This window comes from Opisthocomus hoazin, chromosome 2 (assembly GCF_030867145.1).
Source record: "Opisthocomus hoazin isolate bOpiHoa1 chromosome 2, bOpiHoa1.hap1, whole genome shotgun sequence".
In the NCBI taxonomy this organism is placed as follows: Eukaryota; Metazoa; Chordata; class Aves; order Opisthocomiformes; family Opisthocomidae; genus Opisthocomus; species Opisthocomus hoazin.
In genome coordinates this window covers 25,190,947-25,216,168 of record NC_134415.1, presented here as the reverse complement: position 1 = coordinate 25,216,168, position 25,222 = coordinate 25,190,947, and the positions used below count along the sequence as shown (strand labels likewise).

The following is a 25,222-nucleotide window of genomic DNA, read 5'->3' as shown; positions in this document are numbered from 1 at the left end:
TAAAGAGAACTTCCTATTGGAAGAACAGGCAACAATATGACATAAATCTCACCAGCTATCCTTCCAGCAGGGTAATTTGTACTTGTCTCCAGCAATCGTGCACTTACAGTGTTGCAAACAATGATATACGAGCACTCATGTGAAATATGGTTCAGATGTTGCCACCATATCATGAACTACTTTGCATGAGACTTCTTAGTGCAGACGAGGTCAAAAAGAAGGTGCCAGCCATGATGATTTATGCACACAGAACCAAAAGGAAACAAAAAAAAAAAAAGCGGAGAGAAAACTCTCAATTAGAAGTGGAAAGAAAAATACTGAAGACATAAAAAATCATCACATATTCTAGAGCATGGTTTGTTGAAGAATACAAAATGGGATCTCTCATCTGTGTATCATTTTGTTTTTCTCTTCTGTAGTTGGAATTTTTTTTTAACGATTTCTCTTGCAGTCTTATGGGACTTCTTCCACAGTAACTGCCCTGGAAGCTATTATCTTAATTGCACAGATAATTCGCGCAACCCACAGGCTAGTACTTGGACTTGGCTTTCCCTGCTGCCAACTTTTCTTTTTCCCCCTTAAGATTTTCTTCCTTCTTTAGTGCCACACTCCTCATCTTTCTCTTTTCCTCCATGCTGTGAAAATATGTTTCTTTTCTGCTCTCTCTAAAGCTCCTCTCGCCTGAGGAGAAGATCTGGGATCCTGCGGAGCCATCCATAGGCTGCTCGTAAATGGGAAAACAGTGGCTGCAGCAGCCCCGTGCAGGGGCTGCGGGGTGCTCAGGGCGGCACCCTCCTGAGGTACCCGGGCTACCTCCAGCAAAGCCCTGTTAGTTGGGAAGCACCATCGGTTATTCCCAGAGGAGTGAATACAAGGCTATCCCGCTCCTCAAAGCCAGCATCTTCTGCTCCTGTGTACCCTTATGATACCTGGTGAGTGACGCTTGGTGCCATCAGCTCGCTGCGGCGCGACTCAGACTCTGGTGTAGCTGGCGCAGGTTCGGCTGTGCCCCCAGAGGTGACACTGGCACAGGGGAAGCCCCCACCTCTAGGTGTGCATGGTCGCTTTGCTTTGAAGAACATCAGCACCCCGACTTGAACATATTTAATTGCTTTCCTCATTACAATGACGAGCAGATAGGATTCATGGGAGCACGAACTAGAGGGAAGGCCACTTGGACACAACAACTGGCCTATCCCTCCTATCCTCCAAAACACAGCAGAGATTACAGACTCTCATCAATATCTGCCCTGCTGCTCCTTGGCCTCTGTACTCAGCATTCATGAGCTTTCCCCCCTAGTTACAAAACATACCTTGAACATCCTGAAATGTGCATGCAAAATCTTAAGAACAAAGGCGCAGGAAGAAAGAAGGAGAAAGAAAAAATATTGTCTGTATCTATGGCTCCTTCAATGAAAGGGGAAGAGTGAGGTAAAGTACTAAGGGAAGCCTAAGACTATTTCATGGTGGCAGTAAGGCTTTCCTTCCCAAGCTAACACCCAATCTACTTCACTATGAGATTAGGGAAGAAAGAAATACAGTCTTCATGATTAGTTCCAGAATTTGCAGTGAGATGCTTAGCTCGCCTCTTGTAGAAGGGCTTTTTGTGTATGCGTATGCTTTTTAAAGTCTTTGGCAACCTCCCATCATTACAATAGATTCACTGCAAACATATGCATCGTATTAGTAAGTTATATTGTCCTTTACCTTCCCTCATCATGTCAGCAGTATCAAGTTCTGGAATTAATTTGATGTCCTCTGTTTTCATTCTAATTTTAATAAACTAGTCCTTCCTGGCTACTCGTGCAATATTTTGAGTGTAAAATTTCTAACCCTTACCATTTGAAGGCCTGTTGGGTTTGTTTTTAAGCTCTGGTTTCCAGAGTCCTATAGGTTTCCTCTAAAAATTAATTTGCCCCTGGGCTTACAGAGAAAAGTTGAAACAAAATCGAAAACTTCTAACAATCCAAAGCAAATGAAAAGAATTGCACAGCTAGTATTTTTCTATCTCATGATTTTTGACCATTCTAGTGATTTTTGTGATCTGCCTTTCGACTTTTGAATGCATAGGCTGGTGCATCTGCTTCAGTCCCTGTTGTGCTGAGGGGGCATGCTGTTCACACGCATAAATTCTGGCCCTTCTTAGGGAAGAAAACTTTCCTCAGGAAGTGACTCTGCCATGTAGTTTGGGATGCTGCCCATGTCCCATAAAGAAAGGATCAAATCCTGGGCCACAGCAGCTCCAGCTAAAGGAAGGAAGATGTTATCTTCACCATCAGTAATTAAAGGTGGAGTTTTATTTATTAATTTTTTGCCGGTGCTTCTCGTGCTTGCTCAAGCATTACCTCCCAGCAGAAGCCCCACATGCCAAGGTGTACTGCCTCTGCTCTGCGAAAAGCTTGCACAGAGCAGACAGGAGTTTTCACTTATCAGACAAAGACAGCCCATTGCTTCAATTTAGAACTTCACCTCAATGGATCAAAAAAACCTTACTCCTGATTTACACTTGCACAAAGTAGAAAAGAATCAGGTTTATGACATCCTATGTTTCTCCTGAGTTTTTTTCAACAAGTGAGGTCTTGTTACAATTCTGTAGGCGCAGAGCAGGGTTCGTCAGTGCAAACTGCTCATTTATCTGTCCCGTGGACACCTGCATACTGCCAAGTCTCAGCTCTAAGCCAGTTCCCAATACACACGCTGTACTACGCAGCCCAGTACATATGCATAGTTGAAGTAAAATACGTCTTTTCATGCATTCTCTGCACGTATTGTGTATCTCTAAGTTTCGTACAGCTACGGTAGAAGTTATTCCAAAAATGAAGATGCTAAAAATATCTAGGTTTCAGAACTGAAATAGCATCCACATAATGCAGCTTTTTTTCCTCTAGGTATATGTCCTTCTTAACAAGAAACATTAATAAGACTTCTGTACACAACCACATTATAAAAAGAACAGTGCCACATGTCTTTTTTATAACATTATACTTTTTAACAGCATATACACAGACATCTGGCTAATAATCACTGGAAGACATGGCACAGTATTACCCTACTTCTTGCATTTATAGAAAACGCTGAACCAGAAGGAATCTAGAAGACTCTTCCTCTCTCCTTTACTTTCATAAATTAAACACACAACATGCCCCTTCTGGAAAATGCACACCACACTTCCAGTGTTTAGTCATAATGAAAACCAGAAGGCCACAGTCTGGCTGCTCTGGAGCGTGTGCGCGCTGCAAAGAGAAGGAATAAGGACCATTTCCTCTGTTTGCATGTCTCTTGTGAGGGAGCTGAATTCTCTGTGAAATGGTGGGGTCTAGAGGCTGCAGGCTCCATGTCCTGAAGGTTCAGCCTTGAGAGACCTGTGACTGCGCGGGCATCAGGGGTTGGGTGGAAGAAAAAACAGGGCACAATTCAGCTTTGGAATATGAGCAAAATCTATTTATAAAAGCTATGGGTTGGAGGGGTGGGAAGTGTGCTTCTCATCTCAGCTGCTTTGCCTGCTGACACCAGGATTCTCAGGTGCACATTTTGGCCCCAGAGCCCAAGGGCTCCAGCGATGATGGGCATGATGGAGACCTGGTACAGCCTTGCCACAGCCCGCCTGTAGTCTGAGGATGAGCAACACGAGGGCATCTGGGGAAGCACGGGAGAGCCCCTGGCTCTGTGGGCCCTCTGGCAGAGGGGAGCCCCAGGGCGCTGTGGGGACCTCCACTGCCACCACCACCTCTGCCTCTGCAGGCAGTGATGGAAGGGGACCTCCCGTCTGCGGCACAACTCAGCAGCCTGTGAAATGGTGAGGAAGTGGCAGTTATGGTCCACAGAGAGCTTTTGAAATAATTTTCGATAGGAATTTAATATACTCTAGTTAGCTAATGTACCTAAGACTCAGTTGAAGGCACTGGAGAGAGCCAAATCCTTTTCTCCCTCTGTAAATACATATGATTTCCCTCCGTCTGTGCACGGCACTGCTGGATAAGAACAGCCACAAACTGTACCAAAACGTGCTTTCCAAACAGTAATCAAATTTGCCTAATTTATATTCACATCCTTTTTGGATTCTCTTTCTGAAAACATCCTGCTAAAAGCATTTCTTTGCAAGACTTCTCATCTTGAAAGAGCAAATGTTGTAGAAATTAATAAAGAGAATATGTGAGGCTTTGTAATCACAGATGAGCAGAGACTAGGGGGTAGGCTGAGACAAAGCAGTGTCCTGGGTCAGGAGCCGGGTGTCGGGCTAGCACTGCTGGGAAAGTGCCCCCGGGAGCTGGTACGCAGGTGTCCATCTTCACTGGGGGTCTGCCTGCACGGGGTCCACCTCCGGTACCTGCGGTGAACTGAAAACGCGGGATGACTGCATGGAAAAGGACAAGAGTCTGAGCCGAACATAATAATTAACTCCATTGCCTCTCAGGGACACTAGTAGCCCTTTTGGGCTACGAGGAACACCATTAAAGACTGTGACTGGCAAGAGAGGCATTTCATGGTGAGGGAAGGATTTGTTACCTCCTCCGCACAACAAGCGGAAAAATAGAAAGAGGGGAGAGCACTAAATTGTATACACAATCTGCTTGAGGAGCAGTTTGGAGACATGGAAAGTCAAAGGTAATGTACTGTTGACAAGCAGAGCACAGGAAAAGGAAAACACGCTGTCGTGCTAAAAACATTACACCGCTCTCCAAGGGCTCGCCGGAGAGAACACTGCATTCTCCAAAGGATGCCAGCATGGAAGCGAGCAGGACTGAAGTTTATTTTCTAGGAAGCTCACCAAATCCAAATGTTAGACTTTAAAATAATAATAAAGGGACATTTTAAAAGACCACTGAAATAAAAAATAATTCCAAGAACTGTACGCAATGAATCATGAAACAGAAATTAATGGTGTGACTGGCGCATCCAGATTAAAACTCCAGATTGCATTGTTTAAATAATAACTGCCGTTATTTTGCTAGCATAGAAATAGTTCTTGCAAAATGTGTTCTTCATAGATAATTAGAACAATCCATACATTCATAGTCTATGAGGAAAAGGAGAACTACACTGTAAGTACAAATAAACACATAGCTTGTGTTTGACACTCCGTGCTGCTGGAATATGCCTAGATTTGCACGAGCCAGAAGTGGATCCAGGTTCCAGTGATTTTTAATCCTATTTCATGTTAACTGGCACAGCAGATCTGACGGTGTTCCCATCTATTTGTCTTTTTGGAGGAAGCACAAGGGATCTATTGTTCAGCCAGACTTTCTGCTGTGGATTAGGAATAAAGATCAGGTTGCTGTCAGGGTGGCTGTTGCAGGGAATCCATTGATGTGATTAAGGCATTACAATGGCAAAAGAGGAAGAGGGATTTTTATCTAACCATTATCTCCTCAGCTTTTTCTGCCAGGTAACATTTTTGCATGGCAGGTAACATTACCTGTCTCTCTATAATTTTTTAGCACTTTTTTCATCATAGACTGACTTGCCTTAATACAAGATTAACAATAACAGCAATGTTTAGGAGGATTTGAGAGACAATTTATATTTAAAAGGAAATCTTGGGAGTGAGAGCTGTAGGAAAATGTTAAATATATAAGATATGGCCAAGAAGAAAGCTGTTATTACATCTAGACAGATGATCTTGTCATGAAAAATGCTTATGGAGATTTCGTACTTACGGCTTCACTACAAAGGGAGGATATGGTACAGCAACAGAATGTGTGAATTTATAAAGCACCAATTATCCAGCAATAGCTTCCTGCCCAGAAACCCCTAATGCATAATGGATGTGAGGTACTTTATTCCATTTTTTAAAGTAAAGGTGGTGGCTTTCCTATGAATGCATAAATCCAAGACTTTGGCTTCCATGACAGTGATGTCAGGGAGGCAAGAGGCAGTTTGCAGAGAAATGCCTATTACTAACCTGTTACCCTCTCTCCTAGATGCACCCAAGGCATCTGGAGTGTTCACAGAAGGTACTGAGGAGGGTTCAGTATGACACCACATACCTGTGATTGACCTATGTTGTCCAGCAGCAGATGCAGAGTGCTGTAGCTCTATTTTATTTTCAAAATGACACAGCTAATGTGCAATAAAAAGAGGCAAATGCTTCATCTCTAGTGTTAGAAAGGCACATTTTTGTGGTTCATTTCCCTTGCAGAATCGTGTATGTGTCTTTGCATTGGAATAGGCTGCCCAGGGAGGTGGCTGAGCCACCATTCTCTGGAGGTGTTCAGAAAACGTGTAGACGTGGCACTTCAGGACATGGTTTAGTAGGCATGGTGGTGTTGGGCTGATGGTTGGACTTGATGATCTTAGAGGTCTTTTCCAACCTTAATGATTCTATGATTTTATGCAACTTCTTGCTCTAATTCAACACTATTCTCAATGAAAAATTGTCCCGTTAAAACCAAACTCTACGGGGTTTAAAAATATATCTTAGATTTTGACTGGTAGCGCTTGGTGAGGAATAAAGTACTCTTATGAAAGAAGATAGAAAAACATGATTTGACAACCAACAGAGGAAGAGAAGCCCTCTTCTTCCCAGAACAATACTACCAAAAGGTCTACGAGAATTACAGCTCATATAAATAAAAACAGACAGATACTGGAAATTTATACCTGGTATGTATTTGTCAGTTCAATCATGATCCCTTAGAAGGAGGGAAGGAAGAATAAGAAGCTTTAAGATTCCCATGGTATCATTCTAATCTTGTACTACGTATCCCACCAGCAACAGGTAGAGCTGTAGTGAGAAATAGGAGTTTCAATGTTTGAAGACAGTGAAGAAATGTCTTTTACTAAGTCATTTATGTAAACAGTGAAAGGGCATATGCTAAGTCATGATGGTTTTCCAGTACATACAAACACCTAGAGAAATAAATTAAGCTAACACAGATTAGGAGGTGGACATTAAAATCTTTTCCTGATTTTTTTTTTTGCCTGTCTACAATGCTCAGTGCCTGGTATGTGAAACTCCATCTGTGTTTACCAGCCTCTGATTCAGATCATCTTGACAACTGACGGCCATCTCAGCATTACCCTGGCAGATTCAGGAAAAGAAGAAAAAAAACAGCAGAAAAAAAGACAGAGCTGATTTTAAACAGTGAAAGTAAAAAATAATCTCATTAAGACATACAGTGTCCTAGGAAGTTTTTCTTAAATATTTCTCGCTTCTGGAAGCAAGCAAACGTAGCTGTATAGACTTTGAAAACTCTTTTAAACAATAATGGGGAAACATTAGTCACTACATACATGAAAATATAATTATATAAATTGAGTTGGATTCCTAGTGGAAGGTTATCTTTGCAATCACTGGCATTAATACTGAAATAAAATTCAAGTTTTGTCATTGACTTCAAAGAAATCAGGATTTCATCCTTAATTATATTTTTCAAGTGAAATTATAGGGCCTAATGCAAAACCTTCTGAAGCCAACAACAAAAGACTGCGGTTGATGTCAGTGGATTTAGTGGGAGTAGGCGGTAAATTAAGAATGTATAAAGGAGCTACTGAAAATATGCAAGACTATTTCCCAAATATTCTAGAGTTATTCAGCCATATATCAGTAAGTGTGGGTGAAACAAAAGGAGTCTTTTAAAGCTTGAGCCTACTGCTCTTGGAGTAAATGAAGGTTTGCCTCTCATTTTTATTGGAAGCAGGCCTAGTCCTTTCCAGAGCCGCAAAGCAGAGCAGATCATGAAATGCATTGACAACACAGTATTGCTAAGGCAGGTTTTTTTTCATGAACATTATTCTTATGTGCCTAGTGTGTGCTACACACACGCCTTGCTTCTTTTTCATGTAGTTAATCACAGAATCTCCTTATCTCTGAAATGTTTTTGATAAATAATATTAAGCCAGGTTTCATTAATCACTCAACTGATAGTTTTATTTGGTCCAAGAAAGGTTGGAAAAGCATATTCACGGGTGGAGGGTGTGGTACCAGATTTGGTATCTTTGCTTTTCTTGCTATCTTTGCTTTTCTAGGCAAATTTGTCCTTTCTATGCAAATTTGTCCTTCTTTTCAAAGAAGCGATGAAGAGCCACAGGTATTTATTCCAAATAAGATCCAACTCAAGGGCTACACTCAGCAGCCAGCCTGTAGTCCTTTCTCACACTGGATGTCCCTGACTTCCCTGGGAGTCCCCTGGGCAAGGCCATGGGCCGGGGATGGTGTCCACATCAATCACGGCCAATGCTTCCTCATATGGCAATGCTGGTGTGGTGCAACCGATAAATAACAGGTGGCTAGTGCAAAGGAATGCAGGCACATAACAAAGGCTGTGTAGGGTTGAAACACTGGGATTTTGCCTGCAGCTGTCTACAATAAATATGCATAAGTTCATTTTTTGCTTAGTTATGGATTCATCCACCTGTTTTCCTGAGAGTGCCAGACATTTTGTACTCTAATTATTACCAGGTCCTATCCAAAGTCCATTTAAGTTAACACAAAAGAAGTTGTCAGCGATCTCAGGGAACTGGGATCAAGCCATATGGAGCAGTGTCACTAGCATATTTGTATTACAGGTCCTCAGTTTTGACCTTACAAGAGCAAGGCCTGAAGAAAAAAACATTCGTTCTTTGTGCAAGGGACTTTCAGATTCTGGCTGTTCTTATTTCCAGATAGTTTTTTAAAATAAACCTGTGCTTCTGTTAAATTATTCCAACAGATATCTTTGCAGAACTGCAAAGTCAAGGGAGGCTTCAGAGCTGCGGCCCCAGTCAGCAGAGATTGATGTTGCTCTGCTGATGGCTCCCACCTCACTTCAGACTTCAGACCTTCCCAGGTCAGCTCTCACACTCTCTCCAGCCCTCCTTTCTTCTGCAGCACAACACTGTCCATAAAGCAGATGAAGTGTTGCTGCCACAGAAACGGGTGCATTTCTTCCTTCAGACCGTGACTCTGTTCCCCACTGACACTTCTCATGCTTTTGTTGCTTTCTACTTGTTCTCTTTCACTGCTGTCTTACCAGTTTACGTCTGATGATTTTACCTCTATTGCCTTTGTACCAAAGTAAGGCCATAGGGTATCCCACAGGCATAGTTAATCAGTGCATCCACTGGCAAAATATAGCCCTCAGAAATATTAACGTATTGGGAAAATATCTATAATCTGTGAATGCTCCAGAAAACTTCACATACAGGGGTCAAGATTTACCAAACAAAAAACAAACCAAAAAGCGACAACAAAAAAGGAATACCTAAAAGTAAGTTCCCATGGTCATAATTCAACAACTCTGCAGATAACCAGATGTACAAAGTATCGAGTGTTACCAGTTTCCAGTGAGTTTCAGGATCCATTTTATAAATCTGGAACTGCATCACATAATATACTATATATCACTTAATAATATATTTAATGATGTAAGCCATCGTATCATGCAACCTGGCCTTCTCTATACTTCATTTTCCCTCTTAGTGAAACAATCAGTGAAGGAATTTCTTGAACTCAACACTGCCTGGCTACTCAGAATCATTAAATCTCATGCCTTATTTCACAACAAAACCTCTAGTTAATCAACATCAGACTTATCTCTTTTTATTACTGTCTGGTACTTACATTGAAGACGTTGGCTAGTCTTGAAACTGAGGCGCTAGAAATGTGGTTTGCATTTAAAAAATGAACCCGTGTTCACTGACACCTCTCTGCACAACCATTTCGTGATGTGAGTCCCTGGGGATGGAGATCCTTGTCAGCCAGGTTTCAGGAGGTTCATGGAGAAGATTAGGTGACAGTGTCCCAAGTGGCTAGTGCACAAAAAACAACATGAAATCAGTCTTCCAGTCTTGGCAAGTAAATGGAAAAAGAGCTGGACTAGATTTTTTAAATTTAATATGTCTTTACTTGCTTAATTTTTTTCATTCCTACTTTATACTTACATTAGCAGACTAAGCTAAAATTTTACGGATTGTTTTCCTCTCAGTAATACTGTAATTTGCAGCAGCTGTTAGTGTAGACCTACTTATGTGATCCATCAGTAGCAGTCAATGGTTTGGAACTGGAGAAAAAAAAAAAAATCAGGAAGAATATTTTCCCAAATCAGTTTGCTTTTTAAAGGCTGGAACAGAAAGTTTGAAATATCTACTCTTGATGTCACATTGGTGAGTTGAGATGTATTTGCTCGCTGCTGAGTACTTTTCATGCAGTACTCCCATGACTATTTGAGTAAGCAGAGCAACAGGGCCCCTCTGATCCCACGCAGGATGGGAATCCCTCCGTCAGATCCCAATGCGGAGAAGCAGAGCTGCTTGCTCAGAGTGCCCCAGGAGAGGCTGAGGAGAGCTCTTCATGGTCCAGGTTAGTGCCTGCCCAACTGATCCATGCCCTCTCTTGCAAAGTGCTGTGCAAGCAAATCTAAGATCAGATCTATTTCCTTGATAGATGTACTTTTCAAAAACAGAAGTTTCGCTATGATTATTTCAGCATAGAAACACTGTGTGGCATTTTCTGCTTCTGAAAATTGCTGCAGCTTTGCAGATGTCTAATGATAGACTCATCTGTTTTTTGAGACAGACCAACATTTCAGAAAAGACTATAAAGCTTAATTATAGATTTTTATTGCAAATATGGTATTAAAATACAATGTATATCATAGAATATACATTGCATTACAATAGTCAATATATTATTATATTCCTACCATATCATTATTCTTGTCATAAAATATTGTAATATTGATGAGGAAATTAGAAGTCTTTTCTGAAATATGAAATCTGATCACCAGAGAATTTCAGGTATCAGTTAAAAGCAATTTCCATATCGCCTGGTGTGAATCTCAAAAACCTAAGCTGAATGCAAACTGAACAGACCAAAAGAGAAGAAAAATACACATATTTGTTAAAGTCTTCCGTAAGTTGATTTCATTCTGCGAGTAGAAGCCTGCTAAAAGTTGATGAGACACCTGATTAAAAATAGTAAAAATTGCTAGCAAGCAAATACTGAAATAATTCTTTGCACAAGTATGGAGGCTGTTATTGAATTCTGGGCCTGAATGCCTTCCAACCTTCTCTGGTATGGCTGAGAAATTTTAAGAGCCACATTTTCCTTTTAAACTAATATTCAAAAGAAAAAATAAAATACGACTTCCAGAAAAGAATCTCCTGGGAGCTGAATAATGCTTCTCACTGGAGTTTGCTGCAGCAAGTCAGACTGTACTTGCTACTGCTGAGAATTAAAGAGATAATTAGTACAAAAACGGGGAGAGATGCCTAACTGGGTGAACCTGTACAGCTCCGATGCAATCCACAAAGACTGCCAAGACAAGATGAAGACAGAGTTAAGACTTTGCTTTGTAGTTTCCTTTGATATACAAATACATGCACACAAGATTAAAGCTACATTTTTAGTAAAATCATATAGCTAGAATACCTAACGCAAAATTGCACTCAGCTTTAGAGGCCTGGCCTGCATCATAAACCTTATATATGAGAAGTTAAAACTTGGTTTGGCTCTGTATTCAAGACAGAGCCTTGTTTCTCAGAAGCATCAGCATATGCTGTAAAGGGACTTCAAGTTTATGGGAAAAACATGCATCGCAGAAGCATGCTGATTTTACCATAAGTGATCTGCTTCGGGAAAAAAGTTATGCAAAGAAACAGCCCCTGAACTTCATAAAAATATAAAGTGCTTATTCCTAGTAAGCCTGAACTTCTTCTGGTGAGATTATCCTATTCAAGAACCACTCCTTAAAAAATTAACTGCTCTTACTAAGCATCACTAATAATGTATTTGAATTCTAAAACATGTACGCAAAGAGAGATTAATTTAGCAAAAGAATTCAGAATTTTGCAGAAAATTATTTTCCTTGCAGATGAGCATCCAGAATAATTTCGGTGTAAGCTGACATCAACAACAGAAGACTTCATGGGCACTAAGCATGAATTTATCCTTGTTTTTCATAATACTTTGTAGGTTATGAACCTAAGAACCTGGAACAGAATAAACTACATAGTACTAATGCTAGGAAATCTGGTTCTGTTTTATCTAGTCGACAGTAGTAACATTGCTGCAAGTGTGGATGCTGGTATTTTAAATTATAAAAAAAAGTATCTCCAGAATACGTTTATAATTTAAGTGTTCTTTTATTAGTGTCTTCAAAGAGTTTTAAATAAATTTAACAAATTGGGGTAAATCTAGCTTAACAGTGAAAATCTTGATGGTCTGTTTTAATACTGTGTTTGATATTTCTGTGTGTCCTGAGACTTTATGAAAAGATTATGATACTCAGAATGTGAAGAAGCAAATAATTAAGTATAATTCTGCTAGCAGATGAATCCACTATTCACTGGTGCTGATTCTTCATCATTTTGCATCTGGTGTAGTCATTTAGAGATGTGCAGAGTCAGTGCAAAACATTACAAAATTAGAATCAGACTGTTCCAAATCCCTTTATGAAGGTGCACAAAATGTAAAGCAAGAAACTGGAAAGTCAATCCCGGTATCTTGTGGATCTCCTACTGATACTGGGCTGGATTCTAGTTTTATTCAAGTAACTTCTTTAGCTCTGATCCTTTTTACTGTTAATTCACAGTCAAAGATGAGATTTATGGAACCTGAACTCATGAGTTCCATCATGTCCTGTGCGGTTTCTTTGAAGAAAAGGTAACCAGCAGTAAACAGGGGCAGACTCTCAGTTAGTCTCCACAGGTTTTTTTTAGGCATTTGCTAGAATTCATACAGCAAGAGTCTGCTCTATGCAATTTGCTAGACAGAATGTGCACAAAAATATGTTCAAACTAAATGCAGCTGGTTCTAATCCTCTGATCATTCAGTCTCTATGCGTCCCTAGTTTTAACATGAACCAAGCCATCTGCAAAATGTTAGTTACATTAGAAGACACAAATCAAGTTTTTGACCAGACCCGAGCCAATCAATATGACTTTCTTACTTTGATCTTTGTATTTTCTGGAACAATGACAAGAAACCAAACAAAAGTCACCACAAAATCAATCCAAGCCATAATGCAGTCTTAAAACTACTAAGCGCTCTTTTTGATGAGGGGCTCACCACATGCATTCCAGTGGTGATTCAAATTCTGCCGAAATGAACTTGAAGGATAAACTGTACTTGCAATCATATAGTAAGCAGTAGGAAAACTGAAAAAAACACATGAATTTTCTCTTAAAAGGCATATATGGCCCTCCTTGCTTTTTTCAGATGAAATCCAGACCAAATTTGTTTAAGTAACCAGTACAGACAGGATCTGAATGCAGGAAGAATGCTGAGAAAAAATAAAATGCAGCCAATTCCAAATACACCAAAAGTATTTTATTCAGATTGTATGTTCACATTACATTCAAACTGTGCTTATTCCATAGTCTCACAAGCTAGCAACAATGTGGTTTCAGTAAAATTTACAGATAAGTTTGTATTTAAAAAAAAAGGTTGTTTTATTAGAAGGAAATCAGTTCGCATGACAAACACCATTTTTTGGTGAAAGTGCCTTTATGCATCATGTAGTTTTTCTCTATTTGTGAGATGCATACTCTTGAGTCAGGATTTTTGCTATCCTACACTTCTTTAAGTGAGAGCTAGGTGAGCAGGAATGGGTATAAAGCACTGCTGCTGGAGTGGGCAGTGTTTTCATTTTGCTGGGTACAATTCTCCATGCAATGGACAGATGAGCAGAGTGAGAAAGCGATACCTGCCCACCAGCTCCCCTCTGGAGCTTGAGGCAAGGCTGTAGCACTCAAAATGCCCTTGAGTCTTTTTTCTGGCTACACAGAAAGGTGATTCAAATGTAGCCCTTCACTTGCTGCCTAAAGTACACAGCACGTTTTCGGCCGTATTCCTCCTATGAGCTTTAACCTATAAGGCACAGAAAACAAGAAAACTATGACTAACGTGACTCCAGGTCTGTTAGATAAAGGCTGCTCCATTCCTCCCATTATCAGGCATAATTACTAAGTTTTCCTCCATGTTTTTTTCTTTTTCCAGTTGCTGCAGTCTTGTATTTTTCTTGCTATTTTATTTATTTTTATTAGCTTGAATGTAAGTTTTTTTGCAGTCCTCAAGATTAGTCACTCTTATCTACTGATGTGGAACCAGCTAGAATAACTTAAAAGCCCTTCCAGATGCCTGTCGTCACAACCAAACTTTTACTGTTTTATTTTCCTGAAACCTTTATAATCTAAGCAGTGATACTTTCATTTGGACCACTAATTAAGATCTGCTAGTGCCTGATTGTGCTTTCTACCTTTTCCACTTAGCTGTTATCTTTACATTCTCCTCATAAACCAGAGGACTGGTTGCTCATACTCTTCTTCCATGCTGGTAAAAGATTTGAGTGGACTCCATCCTTTCATCCACTACTGATGTGGTGTTCCAGGGCAGAATGGGTGGTAGTGGTCTTATCCAGGTATCTGGTCAGTACAGGTAACCCCCTTGGTACTCCGAGCTCAGAGGGATGCTGGAAGGCTGGCATAGGTAGGGAGGGACGTGACAAAAAAACATTCAGTGCTGATCTTCTGGGCTTCGGAAGATTACCTGAAGTACAAAATATAGTAGCCATCATATTGAAATAAGAAAAGTAAGAGAAATAGATCAATTCCCCCTTTGCTATGCTGCCACCTGCCCTCTCCCAGCAAGATTCTGGTTTGACAGTCTTTGTAGAAAGAACATTTAAATCCGATTTTGATCTCCATAAATTTTAACAGCTGGAACAGCAAAACGTAAACCAGCTCACAATGGTTTTCCATATGAAGAAATGCTGGCAACATCACTAAATCCTTTGATTTGGCAGAAAAAATAGTATGTATAGCCAATATAGTCTGGCTGGTGCATCTTTTATTCAGAAAGAAAATGTCATTCATTATCATGCATGCTTCAACCAAAGCATGCAGAGATACAAAACGAGAGAAGGAAACCTTTAAAAGGCTTCCTTAGGAACAGGAAGAGCTCTGTAACTTTGAAGTCGCTAGGTGACCATAAGAAGTTTTCTTGTTTAAATCTGAAACTAAGAACCTTCAGAAAATCACTATCAGTTGTGAACTGGGACTGGAACAGGCAGTCAACGTAGCAGGGCCGTCTGAGCCAAAACCCACCCTTACATCCCACAGTAGAGAGGAACACGGTGAAAGAATTAGCAGAGTAAAGAGAAAAAACATTTAGAAATATATGGCTCTGAAGAGGACTGGGTTGCCTGATCCAAAATGTGGTAAAAGAATGTATAGAGGAGGAGACATCTGTGTAGCCAGCATATAATGTGCAGGAAGAGTAAGAAAAAACTTCATGTAAGAATGTCCGCCAAAACAATGGAATCAGGGAACTTGCTTAAAAAAAAAAAAAAAAAGAGAAACACTATTCACACTATTCATAGTGTCACAGGAATAGTTAACTTGAGACATTTTTGCTAAATTTGACTCTGTACTGTCCCAATGCACTTGCTTTCCTCAGCTATGAAGTCCTAAAGGAAACTTCCCTTTCTCACAGTTCAAACTGGATTTTCTTAAAACACACTATACCTCTACAGAGATGGAGCTGCAGAACCCAATGTCAACGCCCTGAATTACCTGTGGAAATCTTACCTCCACTGGCTACTGTTTAAAGCATGAATTCATGAGCACCTGGATATTAAATGAAATGCTCGGGCAGCAACGTTCTCATATCTTGTCTCCAGTCTAACACATTCTCTGCATCCAGCAGTAAACCTGGGGAGTTGTGGCTCTGACACATGAAGGATTTTGCCTAAGAAGCATAGTATACTAGGAGGAGAAATGTTCCTATTCACCAATATTATATTTAAAACAAAATTAAAAGATCAAGCTGCTCTGGGCACTCACCTTTGCCTTCAGCATGATTTCTCAAGGATTATAAATCACATGAAAGGACAAAGGATACGTTAGTGCCAGGCCAGAGAGACCGGAGCCAAGAAATACCTTTCCAAGATGAAGATCACAGATATTGAGATCACATGCCTAAAAAATATGGTAATTTTCAACTTTCTTATATTTTTGTGACCAACTCGAAGAGATGTTAGCCAAGAAATGACTCGAAGCCAACCCACCAACGCGAGCAAGGTGAACCCTGGATTTGGATGCACAGTCTCCCTTGCTGCCATCTGCTGTTTTTGTGTGGAAGCATGGAAAATTTCAACTAATATACCGTGATTTTTCCCTCTACCTACCACCTTAACCCTACCTACAATTTGGCAAAACTTCATGGACCACGTGGGGAGCTATCATTCACGCCAATTCATTCACTCTGTGGTTCCAGAAAACAGCAAGCAGAGCGCTTTCATTCGCAGAGTTACTGCTGTCACTGAACACGCCAGCCTCACATCGGCTTTGCTCGTAAGCACTGGCTAGTAAACCAGCCTAAGGAAAGGCTACCACTACCTGCACACCTGAAACGCTCTGCAGAAGGTGCTCTGCTAAACCTTTGGGAGCAGAAGGGCACTGGGGATGCGCTATCAGGCGCTGCTGGGAACGGAGGAGCTGCAAAAATTGCTGTGTGCATTACTCAGGTCTGACGAGAAACTCTTCGTGGATGCTCCATGAAAATTGTTCCCGTGCTTAGTAAGAAGACTGTATGCCAGAAAGCTTTTGGAAGTCATTTTTTCTATGTCTTTGGAAAGTGCCTGGTAAATTTTTCTCGTTATCTTTAAAAGGAAATCCTGAAGAAGTTCATGATGCTATTATCGAATGACTTGCTTTCTCCAAGATACGGGCCATCCTGTGACAGATGGCTCTGTCCTGTGATGTTTTTCTCTTGACACGAGGGGGAATCAGTATTGTGTAGGATCAGATCATGTTTTTTCAATTTTTAATTGCAAACATACAAGGAAAATTAAAGGGAAGTTTTCATTTTCCCAGTTCTTTATTTAGGAACTGTAATTCACTAATTTGACCTGAAAAATTTTGCTTTACTTCTGCTGCCTATTTCAGGAGGGTTTTTTTGACATGAATTCCCATTTGGGGCAAAGCGAAAGGTTGGTCACTTCTGCTGAAAAGCAAAGAAAGCAGATTAATAGGGGAAATAATGTATTCATTCTGGTGTATTATATACTTTCTATGAATAAATTTTAATTGGACGACTTGCATAAATGGAATGTAAATGCGTCTACAGCACAGCATGGGTCTGGTGCTTTAAAAGCCAAAGTTCAACTCCTGATGTCATTAATCAAGAACTATAATTTGTACATGTAGGGTAGGTAATGGAAATTAAAACAAACGTGCTTTATTAACTAATTCTTCAGGCACAGGTAAATCTATCTGAAAATGAGTTCATTCACCCCAGCTACACACTGCATGCCTAAGATGGCCTTGTTATGAATAAGTTAATAATCTCCTGCCTTCGACTGTAGAAAAACTAACTCCACTGGCTACATTTGTTAGGGACCCAAGTCCAGGAATCATGGTGCAAGACAGGTTTGAAGCTTCATCTTTGCGTCTTTACATATTTGGTCCAAAGAAAGATCAACTGCCAGCCCCGTCATACTATCTGCCTAAATGTATCTGAAGGCCCTCTGAAAGCAGGAGGTACTAAGCTGAGGCGCATGTTTTGATGAGCATTAAGAAACAAAGACTAGTATTTTTATTTTCTTCATTGATAGTGATGTTCCTGATACTATTCATTCAGCAAAGATGCAATCAGATATCTCATTAGACTTTGCAAGTGACACACCGTTTCCCCATGACCCATCCTGCAAATGCAGGAACGGTGTAAATGTGTCCAAGATCCTGGCAGAAGCCTCCTTCCTAGGCCTACATTTTCTCATGGAGTAGTAAAGCAAATGTCTGTTACTGCAGACATGGAAGATAGCAATGCCTAAAAGTTCAGTTGTGCACTGCTGGTATACAGAGAGCAGGCTTGCCCTTAATCCAAGTTATCTATATCTAGATATTATTGCAGCATTAATATTTTTTAATGGGAATAGACTTTCTTTCCATTTCATTTCCATTTAGCCTGTGCTGACCTGGTTTTGGTCTTCATTTGCCAGTCTCATATTAACATCCTTGTTGGTGTTCTCAGTCTGTAAAATGGAGGATGATCACTGTGCTGCTCACTGAATTTGGGTGCTAACATTATCCTTTCTAAAAGAAAACATCAGACACCTGCCCTGCTAGCTAATAACCAGGCAATAGGATGGCTGTCACAGCTTAAAAATGTACAAATGGAAATGGGAAAGAATCCCAAACTCCCAGAGGGGAAAAGGCCAAACGTAAGAGAGAAATTTATTGCTGAGTATGGCGTAGCTGAAAGACAATAAAAGATTCCTTAAACTGGGCATAACAACAGGACAAAAGAAAAACAAAAGCTCCTTAACCATGTCTGCTCATTTTTATTACAGGGTCAGCCGCAGACTGCCAGCCTGTTTTAAAATCAACACTTCACAGCAAGAAACTATACAGTAATGTATCACTTCTCTGCAGGCACTTCCTTCCACTAACGAATGTTTCAAGCGGAGTAATAGCTTAAACAGGATTACACAGAGGGTGGAACGGCATTGATGAAGAAGGATCTATATGAGTGTATTTATTTACAGATACATACAGCACACAGGCTATTGTGTGGACCAGCTTCTCACTGTGGATAATGATCTGTATAAAATGCAAAGCTACAGGAGATGTTTTAACAGTCAGGGGAAAAAAAATATAAATTCCACATGTAATGCTAATTTATTCTGTCCCCAAGGGGGATCCCCATAAGCTTGTTAGTCTAAAAATCAGCTTATCTTCCAGCAGTTCTAACACTATACTAGTTAGCACCCCTAGTTAATGTCGCTAACCTGCTAGCTTTACCTTTTCCTCATCTTTCTGAGTAGGGAGAACAGAAAAGGGATCGCTCCAAAGCACGTGTCACAGCACTCCTGGCTACAAGCTGGAGCACACTTTTTCCTGAGGTAGAGAGCAAACTGCACTCTAATGTAAATGGCTGATACAAAGCCAATGCACCAATTTATGCTTCAGCTAAATCCTTAACTTAGCACTTATGTAAGACATTAGACTTTTATAGGGCTTGGACCAAGGTATGAATTTCATGAGGAGCTCACTAATTTGAGAAAACAACTGAGTGTGCTCTTTGGTATGACAAACCAGACCACTTATCCACGGGGGAGAGATTAAGGAAGATAAGATTCTATTTTTCCAGCTTTGTGAAATGTTTTTCAGATTTCCTCATTTAATATAAGGTCAATATCAACAAAGTTTCAGAATAAATTTTTTAACCTGCTCTCTAGTTAAAATGCTAAGCCTTTCCCCTCACAAGAAAAGGTACATTGTGCACACAGAGTTCTGACCATCTCTGCTAAAATTCTGACAATTCCCAAATGCTTAGAATCACATTGAATCTGCTCATTCCCCACCAGGGCTGGTGAATGAATTAGCACTGGCGCTCTGCTATTTTTCTTTCTTGGTAGTCACATTTCTAGGAGACTGCCATTTTCTGAATACATTAATGCGATGATGTGAAATTGAGCTTAAGCTAACAGGGCTTTGTAGGTTCTACGCTTGAACCAAAATGTGCATTTAGTGAGGACCCCAGGAAATTACACAGTTCTTGCCAAAGTCTCATTAATGGCTTGGAACTGCAGTTTTGGGATAATCAATAAAAAGCAGCAAACGTTAGCTTGATTTTTCAGGGAGTGGGTGCTCAGCACTTCCTCAAAATAAAACCATCTCTACTGAGTCTCCATTAGAGAGGCCCTCACAAATCATTAGTATCCTTAAAAAATATGGTGTTTGTTCCTGACTGTCAGTAAATTATATTTATTGTATTAAATGAAGACATTTCTGAACACTTGGGAATGACTTTGTAAACCGTGATCAACTTCTATTTGTAATAAACTGGAAAACTAAACATGCAGAAGCTAATTAAAGCTCAACCATATATAGCTGCAAAACTCAATCCTGACTACGCTTTTTTTCATGTTAATCAACAATTAAGCTGTAGCATTATAGAAATAAGACTATGATCCATCCTACTACAAAAAAGTTCACCTAACAGGAGTTTAGCCCCTTGAAACCTTCCGGCAAATTCTGATAGGTTTTTTTGGAAGACAATTTCTGTTCCTACTTTATATGACAATGGAGGAAGACCAGGACAACTTAGGTATGCCTTAACCTCAGACCTCTGGGAATAATGCACAAAAACTGAGAGAAGCAGGCACACGGCAATGTCAAGACTGGCTTCTTAACATGCATTATTAAGTTAGGCACCCTTATCAAAATTAATGAGGATAGACAAAGCAGTTAAATTCAGCCCCATTTTGAAAACCCTATGTCATATTTTGGTTAAACACATAACTAAAAGTTTTAATCGAAGCTCTCTAGTTTTCCTTTGGCCCCTGGCAAGACTCCTAGTGCCTTCCAGGCCATTCAGCGTTACAGGTGCATGCCCTGGAGTAGTTTAGAGGGACTGAACCCCAGGCTGCTTCTGTGGGGAGGCAAAATCCCAGCCTAGAACAAAAAACTTTAGAGCCTCTATGTTGGTGGTAAGAGGAGTACCCTCTATAAATCAGGAAGGAGTAATTTAATCTACCTCTAGGTCAGGCATCAGATTTTTTCCCTTACATCAGTGACCCCTGGGAACTTCTTACAACCCAAGCCTCGCTTGGGAGAATTAACAATAACCTATGCCTTATAGCAAACCAATAAAGTTGTTCCTCTTCAAAACAAGGCACCATAAAGAACCCCACGTCTCTGCGAAGGAACAGCATCTCACATGAGCACCACCACAGCACGGGGAGTGATCCTACACTGATTACACCGCCAGCTGCGGGGCACATCTGGTTACAAACAGCAGCACCTCTTCCCCCACCTCTTCGGGTCTGCGGCGGGGGGGAGCAGGGGATTGGCAGGACCAGACCTGAGGGGCTGGGGCAGGGGCTGGAGCTGGGGTTTGGGCTCCCTGGCTGCTCCTCACCACTCACCCTGAAGAGATGCACCAGAAAAACTGCACGAGGGAGAAGACTTCCTTCAGGTGTTTCCACTTTGGTCCAGGAAACGAGACATCACTGTGAGTAATGGGAGAGGAGTACTGCGGGAAACAGTGTCTTCTTTCTAATGGGTAAGATGAAGTGGCTCATAGGTTCAGAATCCCAACTTCACATACAAGAATTTCAGCAATTTAGTTTTCAGTTGTTAATCATTATTATGTTTCCTCAGTGGAAAAATGCTTAAATATAATTTACATTCAAGCCACCAAAAAGTTATAAACAGTTCCCAGGCTGAATGTTGCCAAACTATGTCAATTAAAAAAAAAAACCAAAACAAACAAAGGTATTCTTACAAGAAGTACTGCTCAAAAACCTGTAGTCCAAGGAAAATGTGCCAGAGAAACGAAACAATGGGGGAAAACCAGCCTATTTCCTCCAAGCGCTGGGTAAAAATCTCTGGAATGTGTGTAGCCTCCACCGTGTATTTCAGGGTGACCTCCTTCTGCGGTTTGTATTTTCCATAACTTCCCTCTAGTGAGAGGGACACCCCACCTGCACACCCAGGCCCTCAGCTGGGGTACGTCAGCCTTGTTGGTCCAAGTCAGTAACACCAACCTGACCGACAGCAGCCAAGGCACCAGCTTGTTGCTCACCAGCTACTCCGAGCAGCGCGGTGCGGGCTCTGCCCTGCCCCAGCACCGGTCCAGCCGCCTCCCGCACCCACGGCCCGAACCCAGCCTCCCGCACCCGCGGGGCTCGCAGAGGGTCGGGCTGCACTGCCGAGGGCAAGAATTTGGATTTCCTAAATGGTGAATCTGTCAAACTGATGTAAAATTCCCGCCTCGTGGTATCGCAGTTGTCTTTCTCAATTTACCGCCTATATGTACAATAAAGCACTGGGTGTTCAGCTGATTTGAAAGTTGAGGGGAAATAGATATTCTAAGCTTACTCCAACCCTGAATAATGTAATCTTTCTTTAGCATCCAAATGTAAACTAAAACTGGAGACAATCACCGAGCCTGTTCAACATTTGTAACAACGCTTTGGTTCATGTTTTTGAATCATTGTCAAGTAAGAAACAGCAGTTCAGCCCCTTCCAGCACTGTACAACTCCTCCCTCCTCTAAGTTAAGCACTAGGTAGTATAACAGAAGTAAGAAATCACCTTGTCCCTAGGGTTTGCACCTGGAACAGTCATACTGTTTATCAGTCTACAGGCTATATTAAGAAATTTGCTAGCACCTGCCTGAAACCTGCACTAAAACAGTTATTTGTGCTTTAGTTGTAAGTTACCTGCTCAACAGCCAAGTAAAATTGTTAAAGATGATAAACACGCACCCATATAAGTATTTACCACAGACTTTTTGCTAAAACTCTGATTGTGTATTGTCTATACCACAATTACATCTGTTGTCTACACCATAAACACAACCAATAAATAAATTAACACCCCAAACACACCCCACTTAAATTCAGGTTGCTTTCAGAACTTGGCTTAGACCACAGAAGGTAACATTAGAATTTAAAAGCTGGAGTTTGCCAGATTTTGTTAACTCCTCCATAGCATTTGCTCTTCAGAAATTCCTAATTAACAAGTCATGCAGAGGTAAACGTCCTTGCTTTTTAATTTTCTCAGTTTTGCTCAGTTCCTTAACTCTGCAGTGATAGAGCTTTATTTTTAAAATGTTAGTACCAAAATTTGGGTTTTCAACAGTACTTGAGTAACAAACTCATCTTGGGTTTAACATAAGATTATGGAGAACCAGCTTTCTTTGCAGCTTTTTAGGTACTTTTGTGCAAGCTCTGCAGGACCGAGATAATCAAAGGTATCCACTCCTGCTCCTAAGCAATCTCAGTAGGAATTAAACGTCTAGATAAGGATCCATGCTGTTGTCTTCACCTCTGTGCCTCAGTTTCCAGCCTATAAAATAGAGACAACGCATCTTTACTTACATACTTCAGGATGTTTGCAGTAACTCCCTCACTGGTGTCTCTGAAGGATGGCTCTGCTGAGCACTCAAGACGGCTGCTGGGCATCGCTTTGTGTTTGGTTGGGTTTTTTGTTTGTTCAACCAAACAGCATACTGAAGCACCCAAAGCCCACCTGAAGAATCTACATAAGGCTCTGCCTCAGAAGGAAAGGGCTCTTTTCTGAAGGAAACTGTCCACAGGCTCTAAATCCCCTGGACACTTCCTAGCTGGAGGAGACTTGTCACTCTGCACTCCCAATGCTTTAAGCATCTCGAAAACCAGGCCTGAGGCAAGTAATTAACGAGGAGTGGGGAGATGGCACTGAAGCTTTAGTGTCATGTCCTTCTTGTTCTTTTGTGTAAAATGAAACATTTTAAAGGGAATTTTTACTGGGCTGGACTGACTGCAGCACTCCTTTGCCACAGCTGCAAGACCATGGCAGTAGGCTGTATAGAGGCATTCTGCAGCAACAGACCCCATGAGCAGCTTAGGAAGCCCAATACCTACTAGTAATTATGACCAGGAAGAATAAGAACCCAGAAACTTAGTGATTAAAGATGTCCCCTTCATAGCAGATTGACAGGAAGGCATCTCTTTTGACAAGACTGAGCTGGCAGTATGTGCTTGCAGCCCAGAAAGCCAACTGTATCCTGGGCTGCATCAAGAGAAGCATGGCCAGCAGGTTGAGGGAGGGGATTCTGCCCCTCTGCTCCGCTCTGGTGAGACCCCACCTGGAGTCCTGCATCCAGCTCTGGAGCCCCCAACATAAGAAGGACATGGATGTGTTGGAGCGGGTCCAGAGGAGGGCCACAAAGATGATCCGAGGGCTGGAGCACCTCTCCTATGAGGACAGGCTGAGAGAGTTGGGGCTGTTCAGCCTGGAGAAGAGAAGGCTCCGGGGTGACCTTATAGCAGCCTTCCAGTACCTGAAGGGGCCTACAGGAAGGATGGAGAGGGACTTTTCACAAGGGTGTGTAGTGATAGGACAAGGGGGAATGGCTCTAAGCTAAAAGAGGGCAGATTTAGATTAAATACGAGGAATAAATTCTTCACCATGAGGGTGGTGAGGCACTGGAACAGGTTGCCCAGAGAAGCTGTGGCTGCCCCCTCCCTGGAAGTGTTCAAGGCCAGGTTGGATGGAGCTCTGAGCAACCTGGTCTAGTGGAAGATGTCCCTGCTCACGGCAGGGGGGGTTGGAAACAGATGATCTTTAAAGTCCCTTCCAACCCTTACCATTCTATGATTCTATGTATGAAGACTGATTATTTATGTAGTTTGCAGGCAGCCATGCTGAAGTTCATTGCTGTGGCAGCTGTTCAGTAAAATTTGCTGGAAAATCTGGTGGAGCTTAGGTTTTGATGAAAAATTTCAAGGCGTTTTCCCCTAATGCGAGCAACCATAAGCCCCTCAGGTTTATTTCACATTGTAGATCAGCCAGGCAACGATGCTTGTGCCTAAGTGGATGGAAGGTGCTGTGGAGAAGCGTGCTGCTGCTGTCAGTTCTGTGCCGCTCTCCAGCCACGTGTTTCTCCCCAGTCTCACTCAACAACGTCCACCGACCGTCATCAGAGGACATGGCTGCAAGCGCCAGGGTCGGGCTCGCCAGGCAATCATCTCTTCCTCCGTCGGAGCGCGGCACCAGCGCTTGAGCGCGTTAGAGGGAAACACCTGGAGCAAACCAGCATGTTGCAATGGGTACGGAGCTCTTCCTGACCCCGGAGCCAGCAAGGCGTCATGCAACTCGGTGAGGTCACTTCAGATGCGAAACGCTCTTGGCTAAGATGGCTAACTTGAAATTCTGGTTCTCCTTTCTCTTTTCCCTGGTCACCAAGCACATGGGTGGAGGCCACAGGAGGCAGCCGGGGAGGGAGAGACCCCCCATACGCAGCTATAAGAAATACGAGGTTACGGAAGGGACGGGGGTCGCTGGCTGAGCGCCCAGGGAGGAGAAACTTCCCCGACCCAGCTGGAGCGAAAGGCTGTAGGTCAATCCAAGAACACCTCTGTTCTGATCGCTGGGGTCATTACATCAAACCGCGCTCCCACAGACCGCCCGACGGTGTGAACTTCTGAAGGCAAAGCCGCGCTGTCACTGCTCCGCGGCTTCTCCCGGCGGTCTGCTGGCAAAGACCGGCGCCTGCCACCGGCACCCCCCGGCCGGTACCGGCCGAAAGCGGCGGCCGGCGGCCCACCGACCCCGCTCCCGCGCTAGGAAGCCGCTCGCAGCCCTCGCTCTCCGCGCAGCGGTAGTTACCGGGCCAGCGGGCCGCGGTGCCGGGGCCGGGCCCGTCCCGCCCGCAGGGGAAGCGGCGGCTGCCAGGGCGGGCGGAGTCGGAAGCACGACAGCACGGGGCGCTGGGGCGGTGCTGGCGGCGGCGGGAGGGGCTCGGCGCT

General features: G+C 42.2%; 1 long non-coding RNA gene across 1 annotated transcript; it reads right to left on the bottom strand.

Annotated features, from left to right (window-relative positions):
* Nucleotides 1-13,227: 13,227 nt before the first annotated feature.
* On the bottom strand, nucleotides 13,228-25,129 carry LOC142360468 (uncharacterized). Its single transcript, XR_012763078.1, has 2 exons — nucleotides 24,062-25,129; nucleotides 13,228-14,467 (listed from the first exon to the last, which is right to left on the bottom strand). It is a non-coding gene; the product is annotated as an uncharacterized LOC142360468 (long non-coding RNA).
* Nucleotides 25,130-25,222: the final 93 nt, after the last annotated feature.